The sequence below is a fragment of the Euprymna scolopes genome, chromosome 18, assembly GCF_053919585.1.
Source record: "Euprymna scolopes isolate OS-2025 chromosome 18, ASM5391958v1, whole genome shotgun sequence".
Taxonomy (NCBI): domain Eukaryota; kingdom Metazoa; phylum Mollusca; class Cephalopoda; order Sepiida; family Sepiolidae; genus Euprymna; species Euprymna scolopes.
Window position 1 is genome coordinate 9,408,947 of NC_136499.1, and position 25,000 is coordinate 9,433,946.

Below are 25,000 nucleotides of genomic sequence, written 5' to 3' on the forward strand. Positions count from 1 at the left end.
TCATCGACATTATAGAATTTTTGTCAAAGGAACCACTACGTATCAAGGCCCAGAGGTCACTCGAGGATAAGGGTTAAAGAGTGTACAATGGTCAAAAAGACAATATCATAGTAATCGTTAAAATATGGATTTAGACAAGCCCGTTCCACAGCGGACATCCTAACTGTAATCTCTGAACGTATATACCACTCACTGGACAAAGCCGGGGAGGGCAGAGCGGTAGCTCTAGATATATCTAAGGCTTTTGACAGGATATGGCATGAGGGTCTCCTCAGGAAAATTAGATCATACGATATCATTGGTAGAATACTAAACATAATTAAATCCTTCTTAGATAAGAGAAAAATCTAGATTGTCCTCGACGGTCGTACATCTAAACAATATGATATAAATACGGGAGTACCCCAGGGGTCTATCCTTGGACCTCTGTTGTTCCTAATATTCATAAATGACCTCCTCGACAAACTGCCTCTAAGATGGGTATATATGCTAATGACACCACACTCTATAACAGGCACGACAGGAAAACAAATGCAAACATATCTAAAGAAATGGCAGAAACACCAGAGGATGACCTCCAATCTGTAGTGGAATGAGGACAAAAATGGATGGTCACGTTCACTGCCGCCACGACTAAACTAGTTTCCTTCAATAATTACAAGAAACCTTCTCTACCACCAATAGTAGTGGCCAACAACACTTTATCTGAAAGTACATCTTTCAAGCTCCTAGGCCTAATGCTCACAGGAAACATGAGTTGGAACAATTACATTGAAAGCATTGCCAAGGCCGCTGCAAAGAAGGTAGGCTCTCTCTACCGTGCTAAAAATTACTAACACCCGAAATTATCCTGTACCTCTATAAGGCCACCATTCACCCATGTATGGAGTATTGCTGTCATATTTGGGCTGGAGCATCTGCTACTAGTCTCTCGCTTCTAGACAAGGTTCAAAAGAGAGTCGCCAATCCGATATTCCCTGAACTGACATCTATGCTTAAGCCTCTGTCCCATCGACGAAATGTTACATCCCTCTGTCTGTTCTACAAGTATTTTAATGGTGAATGCTCTGACGAACTGCAAGCACCTGTGCCCCCACGACGTAAACACCCTCGACAAACCCGACAGGCAGCTTAATCACCCCCTCACACAGTAGAGATCCGTAGATGTAAAATATTTTCTACTGAAGTAGTTTCTTCCCCAGAACCGCTAAATTTTGAATTCCATTCCAGATCCCTGCTTCCCCAACTGCACTGACGTGCAGAAGTTCAAGTGTAACGTGAACAGACATCTTGCTGCCAAAATCCTAACATAGTACCCCAGTAGATGTTACACCTGATAGTAGCCCCCTACACTAAAGTAGCAATGTGCCTTGTGTGGGATGAAAATGTAAAAAATAAAAAAAAGAAGTGTAAATTTGATAAATTGGATTACTTAATGAGAACGGTTCATCAAGAACTTGTTTACATTGGATTGAAGACGACCATTTTGTAGTCAACTGGAAAGCAGGTAAACGGAAGGGAGTATCACAGGTGTGCAGTTCTTAGAAAGAAATTTTGTTCATGGAATCTACGTTTAGGTTTAGGCACAGATAAAGAGTGGGGAAATTATTGATAATGTTTACAGCTAAACGTGTGTTTCTCATGAATGTTTGGCGAAGGGGGACCATAGATTTGAGATCAGAGAAGCACTTGCCATAAAAAAACGATAAAACAGAGACAGGCTCGCAACGTCTCTTCTGTGAGAAAGAGGTTGCAGGGCAGAGAAAAGGGCATCCCCCCACGAAGTCTATTCTGAACACTGTTCCTTACAGCTCCTACTAGATTTGACAGCAATACTCCATCCTTTGACGTACCTGCCTCTTATATAGACAGAGAATTGCATCAGATATTTACTGGATCGATAGATGGATCCCATCATTTTTCCAGCGACCTTGGCAAAAGGTTTGATCAACGTATACCATTTAAGATTAGGAATAAAGAACAAACCCAGAAGTTTGTCACAACATGGAGTCACCCCAAGACGAGAGCCATTCATTTCAATTGATGCCAGATGGAGATCAGAACGTTGACGATGCAAAGATAGAAGCTTGGTTTTAAATGCATAAAAAGTAACCAGCCACTAATGGAGATAAATTAACAATGATTCAAAACTTGCGAGATTTATGTTGTAATGCGTAATACTTTTTCTCTAATCTATATAAATATTAGATGTGTGTGTATGTGTGAAAATATTTCACCTATACATTTTAAAACTATTCGTCGAATAACACTGCAATCGTACACCAAGAATGGTTTATAACAAGTAATTCCTTTTTGCTTGTATGAATAAATAATGCGTACAGAAATATGTCAGTCAGTTAAAATACTTAATAATTTAAAATGTTCCTTATATATCTGTTCATAGCTCAAAAAGTAGGGGCACGGCTGGAGTACTAAATAGTTCGATTTCTTATATAATTGATGACAACCAATGCATTTTTGTTTTAATCTTTTGAAATCAGTACTATATATTTGGTACAATATACTATTCAATAAAGAATTCTTCTGTATTTATAAATACGAAATTTGCATGAATTAATACGCAGTGCCGGCAAAAGAAAATCCGCACTTATAATTTTTTCCCCAAACTGCAAATTAAAGCTATTGTAACTGTTTAAACAACCTATTCCTCATTTGATTCCCGTTTTACTCATCTATTATTTTACCTGTTCATATTCGATATTAAAATATTCTAGTGTTCACGTAAATTTAAAAATAACTTCAAATTGAGGAGGCAAAAAGAAAGTCCGCAAAAACAAATTAGCTTAAAACCAGCTAAAATACTCGCGCTTAAATCAGTTTAAAATATCCACCAAAAGGCCACTAAGCATCTCTAATCGTAATTGTTGTGGCTCCATGTTATACAACGTAACATTTAGTCCATATGCCACGACCTTTTTCTAGTAATCGTCAGGTTCTCATTAATCTCCACCTTTCTGGTTTCTCCAATCGAGAAATCCATCGCAGATTGACATGTGATGAGAAAACGGTACGAACCACTGTGCAAAAGCACCAAAACACCGGCAGTGTTCGTGATCCCTCTAGACCTGGTCGTACTAGAGTTACTTCTAACAGGGAAGACAATGCTATCAAGATCCACAGCCTAAGAAACAGATTTGAAACGGCTCCCCAAATTCAACAACACTGAAATCTTGTTAAAAAGTGGTCTCCTTCTACTGTCAAGAAAAGATTAAAGAAATTTAATTTGCGAGGATATATTGCAAGGCGCAAGCCAATGATTTCTGTAAAGAACAGAAAACGCTGTATGGACTTCGTCAGATGCAATGAAGATCATGCCTCTTCATATTAGTCAAACGTGTTTTTTTATCAACGAAAGCGAGTTATATAGGCTAGGCAATGATGGTAGGCAGTATATCCGTCGGAGGAAAGACGAAGAATTTAATCCTAGATGCTCAGTTCCAATGCTGAAAGGTAGTGGAGATTCAGTTTTGGTGTGGAGCATTATTAGTACCAATGGTCCAGGGCCTATAGTTCGCTTGCAAGGTCGAATTAATTCGATCAAGTACATTAATATGTTGAGTGAGCATTTTCTAGCCTACTTTGGTCGGAATTTGGATGATAATCCCATCTTCATGAAAGATAATGCTCCCCATTCACACAGCTGGCAATGTCAAGAGGTTCCTGGTAGAACGTGATATTCTGTGCGTGGATTGTTCTGCATATTTCCAAACCTCAATCATATCGAAAACGTATGGCCTTACATCAAGCAACAGCTACGAAATGATAAAATTTCAAATTTGGAAGAGCTTTGGACAAGAATTAAAGAAAAGTAGGATGCTCTTTCCCCGGATTATTGCTGCAGTCTAATTCAAGGAATTCTCAAAAGATTGCAGGCTGTCAAATTAAAGTATGGCTATGCTACTAAATATTAACTAGTTCATTGTGTTTCTATTGTATTTGTGTTGAATTAATGTCCTAAAGTTACATTTAAATAACAATTTTTCATTGTGCGGACTTTCTTTTTGCCTCCTCAATTTGAAGTTATTTTTTTTAATTGACGTGAACACTAGAATATTTCAATTAAAGTCAAATATGAACAGGTAAAATTATAAAAGAATACAAGGTCACTCAAATGAGGTATAGTTTGTTTAAACAGTTACATTTAAATTTAGCCTAAATTTGCAGTTTTTGAAAAAATTACAAGTGCGGACTTATTTTTTGCCAACTGTGTATATTGATGTTATATATTACGACCGGCCTACGCCGGGCGTCCCCACTAAATCTTTCAAAATGAAAACTATTTTATCAATTTATGAATATTTGAAATATTATATTTTAGTTTTTCCAGGGGGTATATACATCATAGGTTTTATTTAGTTTTTTCCCCATAGGAGGAACCTAGACAATAAGTTTAGCCTAGTGATCGCCAGCTGCAGCTTAGATAACTAAGTATGTTTTCTTCGTAATATCAGGTGCCCGAATAGCATAAATAACCTGATCTTAATATAGATGAGCATTGCATTACAACAAAGCCAATCTAAATGTAAAAATAACCAGAACAAACACTTATTAGACAGCTGTTACAAAACGATCCCATATGAATGATTGGCTTATGAACTATATTATTTTAACTATACAAAACAAACCAAAATATGGAGGACTACTTACAACACTTAATTTTAGAGACGGTTTTTAGAAACAGGGTTAATAAAAACAAGTATGGGAATTAAAAGATTAAAAGTAATTATATTAACACTAATTGAAGATTGGAAGACTGGTGGACAACATAAGTTACAAGAAATTGCGATTTTTCGGACATATGTCCAGAACAGACGGCCTAACAAAAGATCTGCTCTTTGGTACAACCCCTGGCAAAAGAGGTCGTGGAAGAGTAAAACCAAGAATGTCAGAAAACGTGAAGGACATCGCGGACATTAGCATAGCTGGGTTCCTCATAAAGGGGCATAATCGGAGTCAATTATGACGATTCGTGAAGAGGGTCACGGCTGGTCAGTAATAGCCGAGAGAGAGAAAGAGAGATAGTGTAATTAAAATAGCCTAATAGGTTCCACACTATCAACCAAGCTCTACTCCTGTTCCATCGCCGCAATATCGCACTCCAGTGTCTATTTTACACGTACTTTAATGGAATGTGCTCTATCGAACTCGTAGCACGTATGTATCCTGATGTAAATATCCCGGTCATCCTGACAAGCAATATAATCCCATACATTTACTGTAGAATTCCTGAGATGTCGGAAAAATTTCTATTTTAATACAATTTTCAATCTAAATAAAAACGTATGCACTATTATATACCGATTGTTAAAAATGCCGGTTTAAATTTTTGGGATGTCTATAGCGAGAAAACGGCAAAGAAATAGCAAATCATTTTACTATTATAAAATCATACCACCATCTAAAAATAAACAAGGGCGAAATTATGTTGGCATATTATTCTTTTGTTTACCGGTAATTATAATGATAATATAAGAAAATTTACATTATTTCAGTAATTGTATTTTTAATCGTTTGTAATATATCTAGATTATGTGGTGAAAGTAGTATTGTAAAGTTACATACGTTTGCGCACACGTTAACATGTAACCCCTGGCATCCAACACGTTGTAGCAGATTACGTCGCGAGGAACACAGAACAAATAATAACAAGTATATTTTTTTAACAACATTTATTTTCGGGTATTTTCCCGAATAAAACGTGGTTTTGCTTCTTCTTTCCATCCTCTCGAATGTAGTCTAAATCGCAGTCGTCTCTCTGATCACAAGTTCTTTTTTATAGTCTTTCTTCTTTTTTTACAAGGTGGTCACCACTTATCAAGGCCCGGAAGCTACTCGGGGATAAGGGTTATTGCAAGTACAGCACGTTAGTGTGGAGATTTAATCAAAGTGTCTACTTAAGGGGGCGGTTCATCAGGCATTTGTTTACGTTGGACTTGAAGACATCCAGGTTGTAGTCAGGTGGGAAGCAGGCAGACGGAATAGAGTTCCACAGGCGTGCACTTCTAAGAAATAATCTTTGTTCATGGAATCTACGTTTTGATTTAGACACAGATAAAGAGTGGGGAAAATTTTGACAGTGGCTTCAGCTAGACGGGTGTTTATCGTTAAAGTTTTGCGAGGGGGATCATAGATTGGAGTTCAGACGAGCACCTGCCATAGAAATAAGAATAAAACAAAGATAGGCTCGCAACGTCCCTTCTGTGGGAGAGAGGTTACAGGGAAGAGAAAATTTCACCCCCACTAAGCCCACGAAGTCTATTTTGTACTCTGTCAAGGCAGGATATGAGCAGTATTCCACCTTGGACGTACTTGGCTTTTATATAAAGATAGAGAACTGTATCAGTAGTGAGATATCTTCTGGAGCGGTAGAAGGATCCCACTACCTTTCCAGCGACCTTGGCAACAGACTTGATATACGTGTTCCATTTCAGATCAGGAGTAAAGGTCAAGCTCAGAAGCTTGTCAAAACATGGGGCTTTTCCTAGACGAGAACCATCCATTTCAATTGATGCCAGATGGGGATCAGAGCGTTGACGTCGTTTTGTAAACGGCTTGGCATTTGCCTATGCGCGCCCGCGCTCTTTTACACTAGTTTTGTTCTTTATTTTTTTTCTAGCGAACGTAGGCGAAATATCAACAGATTTAACTACTTTTCTCTTTTCAATACTGTATTCCGCGTAATAAGTCGTTTAACTGCATTTTTGGACATCGTTTTAAACGAATCAACTTCTCAATTTCTCATTTAATAGTTGTGTTTATTTTTTAGTTCTTTTTACATAAACACAATGAAACTGAAAAAAAAAATGTCGCTGTTGTTTCCATCAACCGAAAACCCTGAATTGAAAAAAATGTCTTCCAAGTAATTATCCTTCTTGTCTATCAAACTAATCTTGTAAAAGGAACACAGTAAAATCCACATCGTTTATTCATTGGCCATTTTAACGTTTGTTCTTGAAAATTAAAATGAGTGCCGGGCATATCGTGTTTTGGGCGGGAAATCGAATGTCGGCTTTGTCGGACACTGCGTGCTTAGTATTTGCTTAGAAGGCATAATATCATATTGGATCTTGTAGACTTATCGCTACATTAGCAACCGTTGTACAAGCGACGCATTGTGTTATTTTTTTTATTAATAGCTCGCATTTGGATTTAAACAAAAGGCTTTTGTTTTGGGAAACGAAAGAAAGTTGAGGCAAGAGAGAGAGAGAGAGAGAGAGAGAGAGAGAGAGAGAGAGAGAGAGGAGAGTGGCGTGGAAGAGTGTAGAAAATAAAAAAATGACGAAAGACAGGAAAGTAACAAATAGCGGAAGGAACTGAAAGAAAATATAAAGAAAAAAAAAGAGGAAAACAAAAGCAAAAAAGGGGAAAGACAGAAAGGACAGTGAGAGGAAGAAAGAAAAAGAAAACCATTAAACGAATACAGTCGGAAACATGGAGCCTACAATCATAGAAAGACAGGAAACAATAGAAGATACAAGAAAAGAAGGAAAGTATGAAAGAAAGGAAGGAAGGAAGAATAAAATACAGGATAGAAATATAAAAGCACAAAATAAAATAAAACAATTCAAAAGAATAAAACAACAAAAACTGGTAGTTCAGTTTAAACTGAACAGGAACAATAATACAAGGTGCAAGTCGGAAAAACAGAAAATGATATCGCCCCTCCCCCAAAAAATTATAGCAAAAATACGCCTTTCATATTATCTGGATTCATCGGACTAATGTTCTCATCTTGAGTGTCATTTTCACAACATTTCCGTCGATGAAACCTCGTACCTTCTTTCAAGTGTATTTTATCGGACTTGGGAATGTTTCTGTCGAACTTAGATGGAATTTCAAAAATATAGCCGAAGAAGATCGGAGACTACATCGACTGAAATGTTGTGAAAATGACAGTTAAAATAAAACAGTATTCCGACGAATCCAAATAATACGAATAACCAATCCTCATCTCAAAAATTTAGAGTAAGTAAATTATTTTCAATATAATGTCAACATCTGATGTTGGATCGGTAGTTTTAGCAACTAGTGAGTCATTTTGCAGGAAATTTAACTGCCTCTCAGCGGTCATACTTGCTGTTAAATTGCCTTCCATTAAATTTATATATAATTATTACATTTTCACCCCAAACAAGGAACATTGCCACTTTGATGTAGGGGCTACTATCAGGGACCTAAGCTACAGGGGCACTATATGGGGAGTGGGGCAGCAAGAGGTCGGTTCACGTTACACTTGAACTTCTGCATGTCAGTACAGTTGGGGAATAAGGAACCCAAAGGGAATTACAAAGTCTAGAGGTTCTGGGGAAGAAACTACTGGAGTAGAAGGCTCTCTTACATGTAAGATCTCAATTTTGAAGGGGCGGGATTTTGCTGCTTGCCGGGTTTGTCGAGGGTATTTACGTCGAGGGGGTACGAGTGCTTGTAGTCCGTCAGAGCATTCACCGTTAAAGTACTTGTAGAACAGGGAGAGGGATATTACATTTCATCGATGGGAGAGAGGCTGAATCTTAGATAACAGTTAAGGACCTATCAGGTTGGCGACTCTCTTTCGAACCTTGTCTAGGAGTGAGAGACAAGTAGCAGATGCACCAGCCCAAATATGACAACAATACTCCATACATGGGCGAATGGTGGCCTTATAGAGGTACAGGATATTTTCAGGCGTTAGTAGCTTTCTAGCACGGTAGAGAGAACCTACCTTTTTCGCAGCGGTCCTTGCAATGCTCTCAATGTAATTGTTCCAACTCATGTTTCCTGCGAACTTTAGGCCGAGAAGTTTCTTGAGGATGCGTCACAGGTTCTCAAGTGATTCAAATCACAGGTATTTAAAAGCGACTCCAAAAGAGAATAATCCAAAATAATCTATTTTAACCATGATACATGATGTGATGTGTGTCTTTCACAAAATACATCGTGTGTCACTTAGCTAAAGACTGGTTATCAAGCCATTCAAAGAAATATATCTCGAGAAAATCACAATAACTTTTGTAATTCAGTTAAACTCGTCTTTCACATTAAGTAAACCCACGAGCTAATTGCCAATAATCCCAGTCTATATCATAATTACCAATAATCCCAGTCTATATCATAATTCCAGCGCCGCCTTGTTGGCCTTTCAAAAATGTTCTTCAGCCATGTTGCGAGCCCAACCATTTTCCTACGGTTATCTTCTAACCTGATGTTTTTTCGTTAAAATGTTTTTCTTTGATTTTAGATCAACAAACTTCATTAATACTCTGCACCTTGTTTGTTATGAGATCATGGGAGCTCTAGCGGCCTTACATACGAACGCACCTTACCCATTCGGTTTACTTATTAATTATCATCCGATATGTGATAGATCGTGCTTTGAAAAATTCTTGAATTCAACCTGAGAGTATTTCCTTAGTCGAATTCCCTTTTGACATTTATGCACACACACACACACACACACACACACACACACACACACACACACACATATATATATATATATATATATAATAAAAATTACAATTAAATTTACCAAAATGATCCAAGATGGTAAAACTAAAGTATGTTATAAATATTAAAGAATTAATATTTATAAAGTTATCTCAGCCAGATGTAAAAGCTCGATAAAACCAAATAGGAGATAGAGCTTATAATACGAGCAAGCAATTAATAAAACATGTTAAAAACACTTTGAAAAAGAGTTAAAAACATATTTAATCTGAAAAGGAAACACTTGATAAGTCCACTTATCAAGTGTTTCCTTTTATATATATATATATTTGTCCGGGTGTTTGGCGGTGTATGTTGAGCAAAAAAAAAAAAAAAAAAAAGCGGTCATTTTTTTTAAATTTTACCTCTATTATGGCCCCTTAATATTTATTGTTTTGGGCTCAAATCAAGTTATTAAGTTAGATCCATATCCAAGGACCCTATATCTAAAATTTCAATAGTTTATACTCAAAATTGGCGTCATCCATTTAAAAACAATTGAATCACCAGATCGTCGAAAGCAAGGTTAAATAGAGAAAGACCACAGCGTTGTTAATAATAATAATGATAATAACAAAAACAACAACAACAACAATAATAATAATAATTATTATTATTATTATTATTATTATTAATGGTATTATTATTATTATTACTATTATTATTATTATTATTATTATTATTATTATTATTATTATTATTATCATTAAGAATCATTTTTTATCACAATTCAACCGATTATTTATTCGCAAGAAAAACGTTTTCTTTTACAAAAATAATTATGTATTTATTTGCTTTTTTATTTACAAATTCAAATTACGTGACAAAATAGGTGAATTTTCCGTAAAGAATCAAATATATTTTTCAATGTTTAAATATTTCAACTACATAAATTATTAAATATCCGATTAACTATTATATATTTGTTTAATATTTTGTAAAATAAATATGCGCGTGTAGCACGTACAATACAACATCTCCCTTCATTTAAATAGAAATTAATCTGAATGTTAGAATATATTTAAATACTTCAGGAATACTTCACATAGTTTAATAAAACTGTATAGATATGCACTGTAAGGCGAGTAAAACCAAATGCAATTTCTACGTCTATTTTTCTTTATATAGATATTACCGTAATTATCTTGGAACGTTCGGATATTATTTACAATTTTTTGTTTTTACAATTCACATTTTCATACTGTTTTTACAATTGGATTTACCCATTGGCATATTGTATGAAAAACCATGTGATGGTTTTGGTTTTGGTACATTCTATTTCATTATTATTGTATTTACATTATTAATATACATTCTTTCTCCTTAATATTCTGATCTAGCTAATGTTTCATTATAATATTCTTGCTTGTCATTAAATATATCTTCATTATAGGATAATCTAAAAATTATTTTGATATACTGGATGTAACTGCTTTTTCATTGAGAGTGGATAGTTTCATTTATAGTCAATATAGTATATGCAAAGTAGCTGAGCAGCGGCTTGGTTCCCACCAGTTTTGGCAAATATTAAACAGAATCCTAAACAAAAGCGTGTGTTCTATCCCAACTATCATCAACGGACCTGAGGTAATCTCGTCAGCATCAGCCAAAGTCAAACTCTTGCCAAGACCTTTGCAGCTAATTCTACTCTTTGCGACCAAGTCTGCCACCTCTCAATATTTACTTCTGTATCAGAAAACACGCTATGTGATATACAAATATCTGTACGTGATGTGACCAAGCTAATCAAAAATCTTGATTCCAGTAAACAATCGGCCTTGACGATATTTCAATTATAGTGCTCAAAAACTTCAACCAGAACTAGCTCCCATACTTACAAATCTATTTAAATGTTATCTTAAAGAGAATTGCTCCCAACACCCTGGAAAACCTCATCAGTATGCCCTGTATTTAAGAATTCAGGTGATCGCTCACCCTCCTCTCAGTACAGGCCAATAAGAAGCTCACAGTATTAATGCTGGAATCTATCAGAAGTCCATCCTCATCCAAACTCTCTTCTTGATCTACTTCAAAATCACATCCTTAGATCTTTCGTAGACATTTAAGTTGATGACACTACCATCTAAGGTAACACACTAAAGGCCGTAAATAACCAACTTTTCTTTGATTCTCTCTTCTTTCATCTTGAGTACATGGTAGAATGTGAAAACAGGTAGCTGGTCACTTTTAATGTATCTAATACCTGGGAAGGTTTTATGTTTTGACAAGCTTCTGGGGTTGAGCTTTACTCCCGACCTGAAATGGAACATGTAATCAATTCCCTTGCCAAGGTCGCAGGAGAAGTGGTGGGATCGTTCTAACCCTCCAGCAGCTATATCACTCCTGATGAAATTCTCTACCTATATAAAAGCCAGGTACGTCCAAGTACGAAATACTGTTGTCAAATCTGGCCAAGAGATGCTATAAAGATCCTATCCTGTCTTAACAGAGTTCAAAATATACTTCGTCGCCTAGAGGTGATGCCCTTTTCTCTTCTCTGCAAGCTCTTTCCCACACAAGAGACGTTGTCAGTCTGTGTCTGCTTTATCGTTATTTTCATGGCAAGTGCTCGTCTGAGCGCCAATCTATGGTCAACCTGGGAAAACTTTCACTTTTAGCTAACGCCACTATCAATAATTTGCCACACTCTTTATCTTTTTCTTAACCTAAACAAAGCGCGTTTCTAACAACTGCACGCGTGTGTAACTTTCTCCCGTTTGCCTGCTTTCCAGCTGCGTACAATTTGGTAGTCTTCAAATTCAACGTAAAAAGCTCTTCTTTTAGCTAATCCAATTTACCAAATTTCCTCTACTAACGATTACTTCGATATTATCTCACTATCTATAGTATAAACTCTTATCCTCAAGTGGCCCCTGGCCTTGCTAAGTGATGAGTCCTATGTAAAAAAGAATGTTTTGACAGCAGTGTCGAGTTTTGGATTGCAGTGTATAATTAAGTTTGTGTTGGAAGTGCATCATAGTTGACAATCCATAAGAAAAAATGTATAACTTACTATCTAGCTCTACCTATGTTTTGAGCACTGTTTAAGTAAACACTTAAAGTTTACGCATAAATTCATACTTCTGTATATTAATTTATGTGATTAAATGAAGTAGGTATATATATATATATATATATATGTATATATATATATATATATATATATATATATAATTGTTGTCTTCGAGAATTGAGTATCCTTATTTCCCCTACATTAGCACTTTGCTACAAACGCAGGGGAAACTTTTCTTTTTTATATCTTGTAGCGTAACAGATTTGGTTGCTATTGTAACCAACAGACAATCAGAAAAAAAAAGTCTCTCCATTCCTTACAGATTCTGAGAACGTTTAAACACCAGTAATTATATTATAATTTTGTTTTACTGAACGAAAATTGAAAATTAAAAAAAATAAATAACTGAGAAGGTTACCTAGGAATTGCAAAAATAGTTTGAAATTTGGTCGCAAAATGAGTGAGCAGTGAAGCTTTAAAGCTGTTCTAAATGAGTAACACTAACATTAACCATATATTCAAACACGGAAATGTTTGAATGATATATATATATATATATATATAATACCTGTAAACATGAAATGATGTGTGTGTATATATATATATATACATATATATACATATATATATACATATATATATACATATATATATATACATATGACGATAGCGTAGACAATAAAATATTGAATGGAATATATATATATATATATGTGTGTTTGTGTGTGTCTGTGAATGTATGTGTGTATGTGTGTGTGTGTGTGTAAATACACGTAATTAGCTTAACATGTAAATGATAAAGTATACAACATTTGAATGCAAATAAGTATTAACCAAGGGGCATTACCGAAAAACCGGAAGAAAATTGCCTGTGAGATATTTACCGACGGGCGGTACTTTTCGAACGCGAGGTCGCCGCTAAAGGCGCACGAAGCAAAAAAAGCGCGGGGATGTTCAATGTCGACGTCGTCAGCGGCGATGAATAAGCTAGTGGAGACGGCATTTATCTTTGTGCCCGTCAGCCAACTGTGACTTTTGGTGTCCTCATTAATGGAAGAAAAATACCGATTATTAGGGGGAATTTCGCTCAGGGGCTGCCAACAAGAATATCGGCAAACATAGATGCGAGTATATATGCCAGAAGGCTCGACCCACTTACGAATAACGAAGGAGAATTTATATCTTGATGCATATGCAAAATGGTGATCACAAAAATCGACGTAATCGATATAAATTCAAGTTAGAAATAAACGTGGTATTTTGTAAGATATTTTTGCCTAATAATCTATGTGGCCATCAGAGTGAGAATGTGTGTTTGCGGACACTTTTAAACCTATACATTCAACGTATATTTGATCAACAAACTTGAAATTTGACATATCGCATATTCAGACGCGTGGATAACTTTTTAATCGGTTTCCATTCGAAAAAATAGGCTACTGAGTGTTCCAAATTTTAAATTTGCTACTTAGGGAGTCAGCGGATTGTTAGCTATTTGTCAACTGTTTGAAAACACCTTATAAATTCCGTGTCACACTGGTCTGATAATAATCGTAATCGGCTCACTTTCTTAAGATTTCAATTTTCATGTAAGCTCGAGTATATTTGTGTGCATGCAGCAAATGAACTATTTAGAAAAATGCAACACTCACATGTACATGTTTCAGTTTGTTTCCGATTTATTTTTTTTAAACAATTTTTTTTTTCACAAGGTGGTCACCACTTATCAAGTCCCGTAAGCAACTCAGGGATAAGGGTTATCGTGTGTACAGTACGTTAGTGTTGAGATTTGATAATCTGCCTACTTAAGGGGGCGGTTCATCAGGAATTTGTTTATATTGGACTTGAAGACATCCAGATTGTAGCCAGGTGGGAAACAGGCAGAGGGAACAGAGTTCCACAAGCGTGCACTTTTAAGAAAGAAGCTTTGTTCATGGAATCTACGTTTTTATTTAGGCACAGATAAAGAGTGGGGAATTTTTTTTGACAGTGGTTTCAGCTAGACAGGTGCTTTTCGTGAAAGATCGGCGAGGGGGGCAGGGATTGGAGCTTGGACGAGCACCTGCTATGGAAGTAGCATCAGTTTTACATTACGTTTAATACCGGACAACTCCGCATATTCTCTCTAGTACTACTGTTAAAAAAGATAAGCCCATTCCCCCATTCAGTTAGTCTCATAATATCTGAACATTCTATTAAAGAATTAGCGGTCTGATCATTTGATCATATACATATTTGTGTACGGATCATCATCATCATCATCATCATCATCATCATCATCATCATCATCATCATCATCATCATCATCATCATCATCGTATGAATCCGAAAACTTTATTGTTAGCATTGGTTTCTTCGATATTTCTTCAAACAGAATTCTTTCTTAAAAGACATCGTCTACTAGCAAGAAGGGCCGCCTGAAAGTTGCCGAGATCCCAATTGAAAGTGATTTTTACTGAATAAACCGGATTCGAACTTAAGAACACCCTGGCCACCAGTACGTGTGGTTAACTACTGAAGCAGTAGGTGTATTAGAATTTTTGTAGAAATTTTTGACACCCCTAACACGAAACTGCGAATAAAATATAAAAAACTCGTAATTTCTCTTTTAAAAGTTGGTTGTTTATTTTCTTTATGGATTATACTTCCAAAATAAACTATTAAAGTTGTATAAAAAGTAATACAAATATTTTTTATTTATTTAAAAAAAAACAGTAATGAAATTATTTCAATTTTTAAACTTTAAAAATCTATTAAAATTTTTCTTTGATTCTATTTTTACGATATTTTAAGGTCAACGTGAGATTTTATGCTCTGGCCAATAAATCGAAAATAATATTTTAGACAAACGTTTTTTTTTAATTCACGCCCCCACCCCATTTTGAAATGTCTATTAAAAAGTAAATAATTAATTTATATGCCAAAGTTTTATATATCACAAATTGAAGATAAAATATCAATAAATAATATATTCTAATTTAAAACGAAAATAAAAAGAACAGTTTTGGGGAAATTTACCTGTAAAATCAGAAGTTTAAAACCTTTTTTTTAAACCACGTTGTTTGTATTTTTGTTTTGTTTTTCAAATGAAACCGTGGGCCTTGCTCCTTTAATTGAAAAAAATAATTAGGAGTTGAATTACATTTTTCGAGTAGTTATAAGATTGGAAAGACAAGGGGTCGAGTTATTTCACGTCCCCCCCATTTTGAAACGTCTATTGAAAAGTAAATCATTAATTTATGTGCCAAACTTTTTTTACGAGGTGGTCACTACTTATCAAGGCCCGGAAGCCACTCAGGAATAAGGATTATTGCATGTACAGTACGTTAGTGTGGGGATTTAATAAAGTGTCTACGTAAAGGGGCGGTACATCAGGAATTTCTTTACGTTATACTTGAAGACATCTAGGTTATAGTCAGGTGGGAAGTAGGCAGACGGAACAGAGTTCCATAAGCGTGCACTTCTAAGAAAGAAGCTTAGTTTATGGAATCTACGTTTTTATTTAGGCACAGATACAGAGTGGGGAGATATGTTTGACAGTGGTTTCAGCTAGGCGGGTGTTTATCGTGAAAGACTGACGAGGGGGGACAAGAGATTGGAGCTCAGACGAGGACCTGCCATGGAAATAATAATAAAACAAAGATAGGCTCACAACGTCTCTTCTGTGGGAGAGAGGTTGCAGGGAAGAGAAAAGGGCATCCCCCACTAAGCAACGAGGTCTATTTTGTACTCTTTCAGAGCAGGATAGGCTGTTTTAGCAGCTCCTGGCCAGATATGGCCGCAGAATTCCATCCTTGGACGTACTTGGCTTTTATATAGATAGCATCAGTAGTGAGATATCTTCTGGTGCGGTAGAAAGATCCCACCATCTTCCCAGCGACCTTGGCAACAGACTTGATGTACGTGTTCCATTTCAGATCAGGAGTAAAGGTCAAGCCCAGAAACTTGTCAAAACATGGGGCTTCTCTTAGACGAGCCATCCATTTCAATTGATGCCAGATGGGGATCAGAGCGTTGATGATGTAAAGATAGGAGTTTGGTTTTGGATGCATTAATGGTAACCAGCCACGTCTTCCCCCACTGAACCACGCGCTCAAGATCAGAGGAGAGAGAATAAGAGAGAACTTTGTCATTTACAGCCTTTGATGTGTTGCCGTAGATGGTCGTGTCATCAGCATAGATATCAACGAATGATTTAAGTATGTGTTTAGGGAGATCATTGATGTAGACCAGGTCGAGAGTTAGGTCCATGATTAACCCCTGAGGGACACCAGCATTAATACAGCAGGCCTCTGGTTTTTGGCCATCGACCACTACTCTTATGAGCCTATCAGAGAGAAATGATTTAATGATAGAGAAAACATTTCTACTTATACCTTAGCTAGAAATCTTGTAATGTAGGCCTTTATGCCATACCTTATCGAAGGCCTTTGATATGTCAAGAGCAATTGCCCTAGAAAGGAAGCCTTTGTCAAGAGATTTACTAATTCTATGAGATATAACCGTTAGCACATCTGTGGTAGATCTTGTAGAACGGAAACCATATTGCGTGTCACTAAGAAGGTTATTTCTGCTGAGATGGTTGGCTATTTCTCTATTTAATATGGATTCCAGCAACTTACCTATGACACACAGGATACTGATGAGGTTTTCCAGGGTGTTGGGAAGCACTTCTCCTTGAGGCAACGCTTAAACAGTTTCGTAAATATGGGAGCAAGTTCTGTTTGAAGCTTTTTTTAACACTATAATTGGGATGCCGTCAGGGCCAATAGCTTTACTGGAATAAAGGTTCTTGATTAGCTTGGCGACCTCATGCACATATATGTGTATGTTACCTAGCGTGTTCTGTGTTATAGGAGGAAATATGGGGAGTTGATGGTCTTGGTCGAATAGGGTAGAATTAGCTGCAAAGTTCCTGGCAAATAGTTTTTACCTTGTCTGATGCTGACGAGATGACATCTGGTCAATTGATAATGGTTGGGATAGAACGCACACTTCTGTTCAGGTTCCCATTTGTTATTTGCCAAAACTGGTGGGAACCAAGCCCTGATCAGCTACTTGAGATTTAACGGACTGAGTATATACCTCTCTTGCATTTTTTATTACATTTTTACAATGTTTGCTGGCGTTCTGGAAAGCAGCTTTAGTCTCAGTGCATCTATTACGTTGGGAGCTATGGAAAAATGATTTCTGTGCGCGATGGCAGCAACACATTCTGGGGAGAGTCATGGATGGTTGTTAGGTTTTAGTTGGAAGTTTTTAGATGGTATGAATCGGTCTATGCCTACAATTAACCACTCGGTCAGGTCTGATACTATAGAGGACACATCCTTTTTAAACATGGAATGTAGATCAGATATGAATGTACGGAAGCTATCCCAGTCAGCAATGGAGTATTGGTATACAGTACGGTGGGGGTACGCCTGGGGACTTATTACATTTCATTTTTATCTGAACTGATACGACGGAGTGGTCGGAGGATGCTAGAGGAGAAAGAACGGAACATGAACATAGCTCAGGGGAAGTTGATAGAAAAAGGTATAGAATGCTTGCATACTGACCTGTAGTATCGGGCACACGGGTTGGCTCAGAAGCAATAAGTCAGAAGCAATAAGTTTTATATATCACGAATTGAGGATAAATGATTAATAAATTATATATTCTTATTTAAAACAAAATAAAGAACAGTTTTTTTGGAAATTTACCCGTAAAGTCCGAAGTTTAAAACCTTAAAAAAAACCATGGTGTTTGTATTTTTGTTAGTTTTTTTTTAATTAAACCCTGCTCCTTGCTCCTTTAATTGAAAAAAAATAGAGCTTGAATTACATTTTTCGAGCAGTTATAAGCTTGGAAAGCAGGGGGTCGAATTATTCAATATTATTCACGAAGTGTCTGACACACCTACTAAAGCACTATTATCTCCCATCCATCTAATGATATATAAAATGTTCGAATGCAACACACGATAAACTTCTCTTTCAAAACTACGAAACTATGGCTATTACAATGTTTGATTTTAAAAACCAAACAACACCCAGTTCTTTTTTACATAATATACAACCGGCATATTTTTTCGCTTTTAATTTGTATGTTATTAGTAAAGCTATTCCAACAGCTCCTTTTACTTGTTTGGTTTCTTATATGGTTTTGTGCAGAGTGATGTGATCCTAGATTGATTGTGTCTAACTGTGTCGGATATATACTCGAGAGTCAAAACAATGAAAAGAACATGCTGTTATCATAGCCCTAGTTATTAGTCCACATCTACATTTGATATATCCGTCATTTTAGTGAGTTACCTATATTTATACTCCTATAAATTCGGTTTTCTTTTCTGTGTATTGGTATTCATATTAAAATCCCTCTTTTCTATTTATTTAAAAGAAAATACAATTCTCCTATAAATGGGTTGTGAAATTGCATTCACTAACAAACAGTCCAGCTAATTTGCATTTTCTTTTAAACATCCATTGTAATTAATTCCCTATTTTTTGCTTCAGTTTTTTAATAAGATAATCATCTTTAGTTAACTATTAAGTGTAATTATATCCATGCAGATATTCTAGATGAGTTATACATGCATAATATTTGCGTAAAATGTTTATAATAAACACAAAATTGTTTCCATATATATTTATGTATACGTAATTTTTTTGGTTTAAAAAACTTTGCCTACCAAACTCCTCCTAGAGCTTTTGGTCTATAGACATAAAACTTTATATATAAGGTATTTGACTCCATGCAAAACTTTATATTTGTGTTTAAACCCGGAAAATCGATGCAAAAATGTGAAATTAAAAAAAAATGAAATTTGCCAGTTGAAGGTCGAACACCGGCATTACGAGTGCATAACGTAGTAGCTATTGGTTCATGTTTAAATTTTTAGCCTCGCAGTAAACATATTTTCATAGCCCAGTCATTGACGGCAGAGGCAAAATAAAGCGTGAGCTGAACGTTTTGGTTTCGATTCTTGGTGGTGGCGCATGAGTCTTTTTTTATACTTTTTTAATCATTATTATATATTGCATCCAATCTATCTATCTATATATATATATATATATATATATATATATATATATATATATATATATATATATATATAGAGAGAGAGAGAGAGAGAGAGAGATGTATCAAAGTGAAAATGCCTGTCTGTCTTTTCTCTATGGTAGTTAAGGAAGACTATTATACAGAAAGGCATTATTTTACATATTCACACTTTTTAATATATACATATGCAAATAACCTTATGAACAGTACATAGAGCCCGAGCAAAACCGGGCGGAACTGTTAGTATCTATAAAAGTGAAAATGTTCGTGTGTCTCCCTGTCTGTCTTTCTATCTGTTGTTTTTGTCTGTTTCTGTACACTTCCATACCAAAGAACTCTGTCAATTCTCGTTCTACAGACTCGAGATTTAACATGAGGGGTATTGAGATTTGGGAAAATATTTTTAACCGGTTTTCGGACAGAATCTTGGCTGTAAAGGGGTCAAAGTTCAGCAATTTGACCTTTGAGAACTCTACCAAACTCCTCCGCCAATTTGGGGTCTAAACTCTTAAAATTTCAGATATAGGTTACCTGGACATGGATCTACCTTTATACTTTGATTCGAGCCAAAAGTAATAAATATTAAGAGGTCATAATTGCGGGTAAAGTTTTTAAAAATTTGACATCTACGGTCTCTACCAATTTCCTCTATAGTAGTTAAGAAAGTCCATTATATAGAAAGGCATTACCGTACATGTGCACATTTTTAAATATATACATATGCACATAAAGGTGTGCCGGGTGGAACTGATAATGTCTCAAATCAAATTGGGTTTATCGAGTTTTGCATTCGAACTCTTTACGTTTTTATTTTTGCTATAATTTCCTTAAAGAAAACAATTTTCTCTTGAAATTTTCTTTCAATATATCACAGTATATTGTTTCTTTTACACAACTACTTGGCCTTCGTGTTCCATCGTTCAATACTTGAATGATTATACTTTTCTGCAAACGAAAAAAAAAACGGCATTAACATATCTAACAGTAGAAGCAATCTCTTTATTTATTCCTTATAATTTTTTTCATGCATTTTTTGAAACGTGTGTAAAAATCACGCATTATATAAAAGGTTTTCTTTCTTTAGCTTGATTTAATTTTCATTTTACATCTATGCATTTTATATCATTTTAAAATTATTTTTCTACCGACCTAAATATATTCTCAATGCAATTTTGTCAGCAATGCACAATGGCTGTGCATGGGCGTCTGGAGCACGCTTTTTGTATACAGTGTTTTTTTTCTAAAATTAAAGCTACCTATTTTTTAAGTTAAAAAGTGTTAAGGTCATGAAAAGGGGAGATGTACCATTAGAACCAGTGATATTTTTGGCTATAGAATTAATTTTTGTACATAGTCAATACCATTCTCAATACACATTTGTCAGCGATGAATGGGGGCTGGGCATGGGCGTCTGAAACGCTCTTAATCATATGAAACTCGTGCAAAGAGTAAAGCCTACTATTTAACTAACGCAAAATGTTGAAAAGCCACGGAAAGGGGTGTGGTACTACTAAAACTAGCAGCCCTTTGGTGTTTGAGAATTTGTTTTTCTATTTACTTACCTTCATTCTTAATGTTGCCCGGAATCCATTGTTGCATCCTTGCTTCAAACACAGATCAATGACAGACGTTACTTTCTTAGAATCTATCACTGTCAATATATGCAACAAGAGTGAATAACTTCTAGGGCATGTATTAATAAATTTAGTCATTATAGCAATGCAATTTACCTCTGACATTCCGTCGGAAAGAAGTAGAAGACATTACTTCACACACACGCACGCACACACACACACACACACACACACACACAAAGTCATTATAGCAATGCAATTTACCTCTGACATTCCGTTCGAATAAAAATAGAAGACATTACTTCAAACCCACACATACACACATAAACACACACACACATATATATATGTGTGTGTGTGTGTGTATTTTGTGTGTGTGTATTTGTGTGTGCAGTAATGTCACACACACATACACACACATATATATATATATATATGTGTGTGTGTGTGTGTGTGTGTGTGTGTGTGTGTGTGTGTGTGTGTGTGTGTTTAGTCTGTTTTTTATAAAAACATTATTGGTTTCATATGGGCAGACATATTTCAATGGAGTCCCAATTCAGGGACAACAATTCATCAAACCAAAAAATGTATATATAGGAGTTGAAGGTGAAGGTTTTTGACACGAAAATCTTAAAGGAATACAGATTTTGCGCCCGAGAAGATCTTAGTTTATAACTACAGAATGAAACACAGTCATGTCACAGAAGGAAACACAGTTGTACATGTTTGTATAACTAAAAAAAAAACAATATTAAGGTGATTATATAGACAGGTATCACAAAACCAACGGAGTAATTTTCTTGATTAGATTGATCACTTGAAGAACCTACCAGAAATTACATGGTTGTGAATACATGACGACTAGGCCGACCTGTTAATTAGAGAAATATAATCAATGCAAAGCAGAAATAGAAATGGCATTAGAAACTCATGGAACTTGCATATGTTTGCTTAACATATATGCTAAATAGACTATGCGAAAATTTGAAGAAATAAAATAAATCTTATAAAGCGCAAACACGCCGTTGTCATTGTCCTGGTCCACGGCATCATCATCATCATCATCATCACCACCACCACCACCACCACCACCACATCATCATCATTATCATCATCATCACCACCACCACCACCACATCACCACCACCACCACCACCACCACCATCATCATCATCATCATCATCATTGTCGTGCTCAGGTTTGGGCCACAGTGTGTCTATATATATCGGAAAACATGAAATCACAAGTGATATTCAATGGGAAGCCTCTTCAGTGTATGAAATTGCATTTAGACCGAAAATAATAAAATATATCGAACATTAAATTAATCTGTACATAATCGCTTCCGATATTTATCTATCTTACTTACGGTATTGCTGTATTTTATCTACCTAAGGAGTCGCCAGCCTAAACAGTCACAAAGAAGTGTATTTTTCAACACTTAAACCAATATAAAAATGGATGACTATTTATGAGGATACTGCCGTGAATTATAATAGATTTAATGTTGTGATTGTATTTTAATTGACTACTTTTGTATTAATAATAACATTGGAAAAGATAATAATGACTGTTGTTAGAACGGACACTCAGAAAAATCACAGTACATATTTTAAAATTGTTATTTTTAAATCATTTAATAGGCCCTCGGTCCTATTTTCAATTTTATCCTCACGGAAATGGTCCTAAAATCTATTTTGAATCGATATTCATTCCATTCCTAGCAGGAGGACGACCAGCGTTGCCCGGTCGTAAAATATGATTAAATATATTTTAATTCATGCAAATTTCGTATTTATTATGATATAACCAATTCTCTAATATATATATATATATATAACATTGTGCTGAAAAGCAAAATAGCGTCCATTCGCAGCTGAACATTTTACTAACTGCATTTCCTCTGATGATATGGCCATTGTTGAAAATCCATGGATTAAGGAAATTAAAATAACCCCTTCTATATATTCCTTTTGTCAGGTAATAAATTCTTAAATCGAATATATGTCTCTATATGTTGTTTTTTTTTCAGAATTCAAAATTTAACCACGAAACTAATATATATATATATATATATATATATATATATATATATATACATACATATATATATATATATATATATATATATATATATATATATATATATTACTGATTTCGAAAGTTTAAGACAAATTATTTTGGTGCAATCATCTGCAATCGAAACCAAAATATATTGTGCTCTTTACCGTTAATTGCTAACCCGGTTGATATATCAGAAAGTTATAAAATTCAACTACTTTTAGCTATGATTAGGTTTCGTATGCGCAAACTATTAAAAATTTTAGCAAGTTGAAATAAATACTTTACATTTCAATCTGCAGACGCATGCATGCGTTATTTATCCACCCAAACAAAGGTTTTACTCGATATAAACAATCCTTAATGCATGATTACTCTTTCCTGTTAATTTCAGTGTAATGTGACTAATAGTGTAGGAGTCCATCGATTATATATTTACGCACACACAACATACATATTTTTTAAATTATATTTTAACCCCAAATAAGGCACACTGACACTTTGATGTATGGGGCTACTACCAGGGACATACATTGCATGGATACTATGTAGGGATTCGAGCAACAAGATATTTGTCTGTTTACATTAACTTTTGCATGTCAGTACAGTTGGGAAGGCAGGAACCCAGGATAGAGTTCCAAATCTAGCAGTTCTGGGAAGAAACTATTAAGGTAGAAGGCGTTCTTACATCTATGGATCTCTACTGTGTATGGGTTGGGATTTATCTGCTTGTCCTGATTGTCGAGAGTATTTACGTCAGGGGGCACAAGGGCTTGTAGTTCGTCGAAGCATCCACCATTAAAATGCTGTAGAACAGGCCGAGCGATGCAACATTTCGTCGATGCGACGAAGGTTAAAGCTTAGATGGTTGGCAACTCTCTTTTGAACCCTGTCCAGGAGCAAGAAACAAGTAGCAGATACACCAACCCAAATTTGACAACAATACTCCATACACAGGATGATTGTAAAATTTTCTGTTCCAAGTTTATCGCGCATCACGAAAACCCAACTCTTTGTGATGCATATCACAATTAATTTCGTACAATTACCACGATCTAGAACGATTTCTCTCTTACGGAAAGGATGGGGGACCGTAAAATGAATGGTTTTAGAATTTTCTAATAGTGCTTGGTTAACATTTTTTTTGCTTTTTACTAGAAGTTTGTGTGTCCAAATTTTCAATTTTATTCAGCCATTTTTGTCTTTTTTACTTTCTATAGTACACATACAGGTGGGGAGAAGTACTACTTCAAGTTATTTAAAGTTTACTATGTGAGGTGATAATTATTGCCTAGATTACCGATCATAAGGTATCTCTAAAACGGACCATATAATTAATCCCCTATAATAAGATGATGCCATTTAATATAGGTTAATATTAGCATCATAACTTTTGAACCGAAGAAGCCTAAAATAAACTACTAATAATTTTTTAAAAGATTCCAGAGTACGAAAATAATGAAAGCCGAGTCTAAAGAATAAATTATTGACACTTTATAAACAATGTTCTTATGTACTGGCCAATTTTAACGCGCAGACAATCGAAATAATAGAGAGATTTCCGCGAAACTTTCGATACTATGAGATTTGAAATTAATTTATATGTAAAATACAATTTTTCGAAATGTATGCGATTGGAAATATTTTTTATACGTTTTTATATCCAGATTTTATTCTATGAAATCTGAACAAAATGCAAATTTATATTTAATGTTTTCAAACAAAAATTCCCATAAAAAAGAGTCACGTGATGTCACTTTTTCGGTTTATCACTTTCTTCCTTTCGAGACGTCAGCGCGTGCACATTAGTCAATTTGCA